The sequence below is a fragment of the Solanum stenotomum genome, chromosome 6 (genome assembly GCF_019186545.1).
Source record: "Solanum stenotomum isolate F172 chromosome 6, ASM1918654v1, whole genome shotgun sequence".
Lineage (NCBI taxonomy): Eukaryota > Viridiplantae > Streptophyta > Magnoliopsida > Solanales > Solanaceae > Solanum > Solanum stenotomum.
Window position 1 is genome coordinate 4596779 of NC_064287.1, and position 6611 is coordinate 4603389.

Here is a 6611-nt window from a genome sequence, read left to right on the forward strand (position 1 = left end):
CAATCTCTCGAGCTGAACCCATGACAACCCAATACCCACAGACCATTAAATCAGTAATCTTGGTTTAAAACCCCTCTCTCGGGCAAGCCAAAAACACTAAGGTAGAATTGTATTTGCAACTACAACCCTTAAATTAAACCACAATTACTGATTGAAATCACTTTTAAACAACATTTAAACTATCAATTAACAATACCCATAAGCTAAATCAATCCATAATCACATAATCACACCCCAAGAATCGGGGTTTTAGCTAGACATCATAAAAAGATAGAAATTGTTACCAAATTGTGTTTTCATCAACTAGGTAAGATTAATTTTGTCTTTACAAAGGTCCAAATTGAAGAATCTCAAAGACTCACTTCCAATTTCTCAAAAATGGAAAACTTCAATTCTTCAAAGCTAAGGAAAATATTGTCTCCAAACTCAGAGTTCTATCTAAAACTGATAAGAAATTCTATATTCTGAAAACTGATACTAAACTAAGAATTCAAAAATGTATTTCTAGTTGCCAAAAATATGTTGCGAAGGACCATTCGGCGCAGAAAGTCAAGATTGCCGATCAACTCGACAATCCGCCCTTTGGTCAGTTCCATCGCCTTTTTTCTTTGGTCTTCAACATCCGCAAATTCTGTACCTTTGGGTGATCCAACGCTGCATCGCGAAACCGTTCGGCAAAACACCGACTGATCCTTTCTCTCGCCGACATGACTTTCTCCTTCAGGGCTTGGCACATTGGAACTTTAGGTGAGATACTGGCCACTCGGTGACTCGCCCAATGGATTAGGCGATCATCAAGCCTTCTTTTCTTCGTTCTTTCAGGTGCCTTGTTCCTCTTTTCTCCTTAGTGTCCATGCTTTGTTCCTAAATCCAAATACCCGAAAAACAAGGATTTTACATCAGTTATTGGCACAAAATAAGCATTTGAGGACAATAAATCTATCCAAATAAAGCCTTAAATGAGTCCAAATCGTGGACTACTCAGGTACCGCTACCGGGGACTTAGATATTAACTGTTGTTCTAGGTTATACTTTTTATTTTTATTTATTTATTTACTTTTTGTTTTTTTATTAGTTTTTTAGAAAAAATAATTTTTTATCTTGGTTTGAATAATTTGGTACTCTTATTGATATGAATGATTGGGATAAATTGTGTTTAGGTAATGAGTATTCTCATAAATATCCTTATAATTATTGTAACAGACACCAATTGGATATCGAGTGCCCTATATGTCATATATATGATCGTCAATATATTCATTGAAATGGTTGTCCTAAATCATATTCCCTTCCCCCGAAACCCATTATGATTCTTCTGTTATTTGTGATGTTGGCTGGGGCAATGAAGTGGAGAATGCAAAACAAGAGGCGCGCAATGTGAATTCACTTATGGAATGTACGAACATGCTCGACAAAGTTAATTCAAAAATCACAGAACAAATATTTGAATGCGGGGAAGAGCAATCAAAAATCATAGAAACTGTTGGATAACCTTGACGCTATTCAATCAGAAATTACAGTCCAATCTAAATTAGAAGATAGTGAAGCCCAACAAGGAGAGAGTTATGGAGAAACAAAGATAGTGAACCAATCATGGCTACAAAAACAAGCTTGATTTTGGTCTTGAACTTGAACTTGATCTTGATCTTGATTTTGAACCTGAACTTAACCTTGAAATTTATCTTGATCTTGAACTTAATCTTGATCTTGACTTATAGTTGAATTCCAGGGCTTTGAGCTTTATCTTGAATTCGGTGGTCTTGATCTTGATCGTTCTTGAAACTTGATCGTTCCTGATCTTGATCGTTCTTGAAACATGAGCGCTTAAATTCTTGAATTCTTGAGCTTATAGCTTGTAGAGAAATCTGCGGCTTTTGATCCACGAGCTTTCTCTAGCTTTTCATTAGAATTCTTGGTTCTTATTCTAAATTATGAGGACACCTATTTATAGTTTTAGAATAGAGTAGTTGTGATAAGAATATTATTCCATTCGGCCAATCAGATTTAACTGACATGACATATGGGCTTTATGGAGTAGGCTTTAATTAAATCATATTTATTGGATTTAAATAATTAAATCAATTATATTAATCCATAATATTTATTTGGACTAATATCTTCATGAATTTAATATAATCCAAATCATTTAATAAATTTATATTTAAATAAATTTTAAATGATTACATGTTTGCAAAAAATTTAAGTGACAAAAAATAAATTAATATGAAGAAATATGATTTTATTGATAAATATTACGGGTACAATTATGTTCCTCCCTTGATTCTACTCTACTAAGATTTATCCATGATTCGACGGCCGTTAGTGACTTATTTCTTGAACTAGGATGATTTAGATTTGATCTCATTATGACTATTCCATCAATTTGTGGAATATTCGAGATCTTGATGATCTTTAAAGATACCCAAGAGTTCATAAGATATTTTGAGATGCCTTTTAAGGGAATTTCGTACCCTTTATATGGGTGTGAACTAGGGTTTAAAGTTAAGTAACCTCCAAAAAATCTTATTTGAATGGAACACACTTTCTAAAGCCCCAATTCAAATTGAACACGTCTTGTAGAGTTACACAAAAGTTCAATGTCTAAAGCAAGTGATGTGGGGAAGAAGATTTGTGTATCCCAAATACATTGAATAACAGTATATACACACTAGATATGTATCTATATCTGTCAAGTGTGATTCGTATGTATCTGGAATACAAATACATAGGAGGGTTGAGATCGAAATGTGAGGGAGGCAAATGATATGAGTTTGTCTTTGTTTCCTAGATACATGTGAATCCACTTAGTTATAGTGTATCGAGAACAAATTACACCTAGTTTTGACCCTTTATATCCCGAGATACATGTATCTAAACGTACCAAAATCTATCAATATTGCAAACTAGAGTTGATCGGCTTTGTCCATTTATGAAGGTTTTGAATTTGTTAAATTCGATCCTTTAATTTAAATTATATAGATTACTTACAAGTTAGCATATAATAAAATGACACTTTTCTGAATGCATTATCTACTTGCAAATTAGTTGGTAAGAAAAAGTAAAAAGAATGCCATCATCAAATGTTTTAACTACTAAACTTCATAATTGTAGTTCGTACTTGTTCGTTCTTAATTATAGAGCTATGGATAATAGGAAACACGGTAAGAAACATACGAGTAGAAAATTAAGAAAAATAAGAAGAAAATTAAACAAATTATATCCGGAATATAAACAACTTAATATCACAAAGACTGATAACGTAAAATTAGATCAATTAATAGATAATATATCTAAAATAGAATATAAATATATTCAATACTTAAAAATACAATGAATAACGAGAATAACTAATATAGACAAAAACTTAATGAAATAATTATAGAAAAAAGAAATGAATTAGAACATAGGCAAAATAGACTTAACAATAATATATTCGCAGGATTTTGTCACAAATCTATAATAGCACAAAGAAAGACTATTTTATATCTAGAAATACAAATAAATAACTTAGAATATAAACTACAACATAATTTATAAATGAATAAAGAAGAATACGCAATAGATGAAAAAACATATGAAAATTATGACGGATTAAAAATAAAGATAATATTTTCTAATCTAGGAAGAAGATATAAGAAAATAGGTGACAATATAAGTTTAATGTTAGAAAAAGAAACGGTAAAACTAGAAGATAGTTTAACTGCTATGGTAAGAATAACAAAAGAAAATGAAGAAATAGATAGAAGAACGGAAATTGAAAAAATAAAACAACAAGCAAAAAAGGAAGTACAACAATTAGAAGAAGTAAAAAATACTAAAATAATAGAGCTAGAAAAAGAGCTAGCAATATTAAAAGAAATGTATGAAATTAAACAAAAAGAAAAAGAACAAAAAACAAAAAACAAAATTAGCAAATGAGAAAATTAAATTTAAAGAAAAATTGCAATTACAGAGGAATTACAAGAAAAAGAAGAAAATAGCCAAGATAATCTACCCGAAATAAGAATTGATGAAATAAACGACGATGATTTAGAACAACATTCGGAAACAAGCGAAACATATACGAAACTTTTAGCAAACATAGATAATACAAAGAATTTAGAAGTAAATACAGAAGACGTAGATATGGACGAAAAACCTAGCACATCAGGAGTACAAAACTCAAAAAATTTTAATCCAAAATATTATAATGAAAATTATGAACAATATGATAAAGAAAAAACTAGATGGGATAAAAGATTAAATAAAAAATGGACACCTAAACCAATAACTGAAAGACATGATTTTTTAGATTTAGACTGTGTAGCAGATATAAATAAAACAATCCAATTATGGATGTGATACATATCAAAACAATTAATAGATAACAAGATAGTAACAACAGAGGCACCAGGATACATAAAAAGAACACTTATAAGAACAGTAAAATTATGGCTACAAAATTTAACAAGTGAAAGCTTAACAACTTTAAGAAGTAATAAAAAATTCGATGGAGGAATAGCTACTACATCTATGGAAAAACTATATAAATATGAAATAACTATAAGAAATGAATTTAGTAGTATGACAACAGAGGTAGAAGAACAAAATAAAGAAAAAATCATAAATCAAAATCTAATGACAAAATTAGCAATATGTAATATGTGTTACATAGATGAATATACATGTGTATTTAGAGAATACTATTATAAAGGAACATATAGCGTAAAAGAAAGTAAAGAAATAAGAAAATTATATTTTACAAAATTACCAGAACCTTTTAATTCAAAAGTAATAAAAAGTTGAAATGAAGCAGAATTAACAGACAATTTAGGAGCTAGAATAAAATTCTTATAACGATGATTTATGGAACTATGTGAAAAACATAAAGAAAAAATAAAAATGGAAAAAATATTAGTAAAAAACTTGGCATGTTGCAAAAATAAGACAGCACCTCAATTTGGTTGTACGGATAGGTATTATAAGAATAAAAGGAAATATAATAAAAAATACAGATCAAAATATAAATATAAAAAACCAAGAAGAAGGTACTATGTAAAAAATTACAAAACCAAAAGACCATATAGACCAAAAAGAAAACGAATGGAATGTACTTGTTATAATTGTGGAAAATTATGACATATAGTTAGAGATTGTAAATTACCTAAAAATTCAAGGAAAAAATAAATATCAGAAATAATAATAGACAATGAAAAATATACGCAGATAGAATACTTAGATTATGAATTAGAAAGTGAAGATAGCATATATTAAATATCAGAAAATGAAATAGATAATGACATAGAAATAGAATCAGATAATCTATAATATAACAAATGACTGAAGCAAACATACAAATAATAAATAAAGAAGAACATCAAGATGAAGAATCTTCAGAACAGAAAATAAAATTTGATAATCGTATATTTGAACAAATAAAAGGAAAAGAATTAGACCTAAGCGTAGCAAAAATATTCGAAATACCAACAATAAGAAACTGGTTTAAACGACAAAAAGAAGAATATTATGTAGTAAGTCAAAGAGAACATATCATAGATTGCAAATACACTAAAGGAAATGCCAAAATACCAATAATAAATAAAGAATACAAGATATTAAGGCTAAAAATCCAATTAAATATGTACATTTAAGAGGAACAGAAATATTAATAAAAGCATGTTTTAGAAAAGGAATAGATACACCCATAGAAATATCAATACTTGCAAAGATAATAATAGATGGATATTACAACAGATATTATACACCAATGATAGATACGGGAGCAGAAGCTAATATATGTAAATACAATTGTTACCAGAAGATAAATGAAAAAAATTAAAAACATCGATAGTAGTAACATGATTTAATAACTAGGGAAGCATGATTACATATAAGGCAAAAAATATAAAAATACAAATATGGGATAAGATATTAACTATAGAAGAAATATATAACTTTGAATTAACTACAAAAGATATGCTATTATGAATGCCATTTTTAGAAAAATTATACTCACATATAATAACAAAAACACACTGGTGGTTCACGACACCGTGTAAACAAAAAATAGGAGCAAAAAGAGTAGATAATAAAAAATGAAAAATAACAGAATGGATAAAAGGAAGTGAAAAAATTACACAAAAATTAGAAAATATAAAAGAAGAAGACCCTAAAATAGAATTAATTATATTCTCTATAGATAAAGTAAAAATAATTCAAGATAGGTTAGAATTATCATATAGTGAGGATCCCTTACAAGGATGGAGAAACATAAAACAAAAGTAAAAATTGAGTTAATTGATAATAATAGTATAATAACCCAAAAACCATTAAAGTATATTTTTAATGATTTAACCGAATTTAAGATACATATAGATGAATTACTAGAAAAAAAATATATACAAGAAAACAATAGTAAGCACACAAGTCCGACATTTATCGTAAATAAACATAGTGAACAAAAATGAGGAAAAAGCAGAATGGTTATTGATTATAGAAATTTAAATGCAAAAACCAAAACATATAATTATCCGATACCAAATAAAATACTAAAGATAAGACAAATACAATGATATAATTATTTTAGTAAATTTGATTGTAAGTCAGAATTTTATCACTTAAAACTAGAAGAA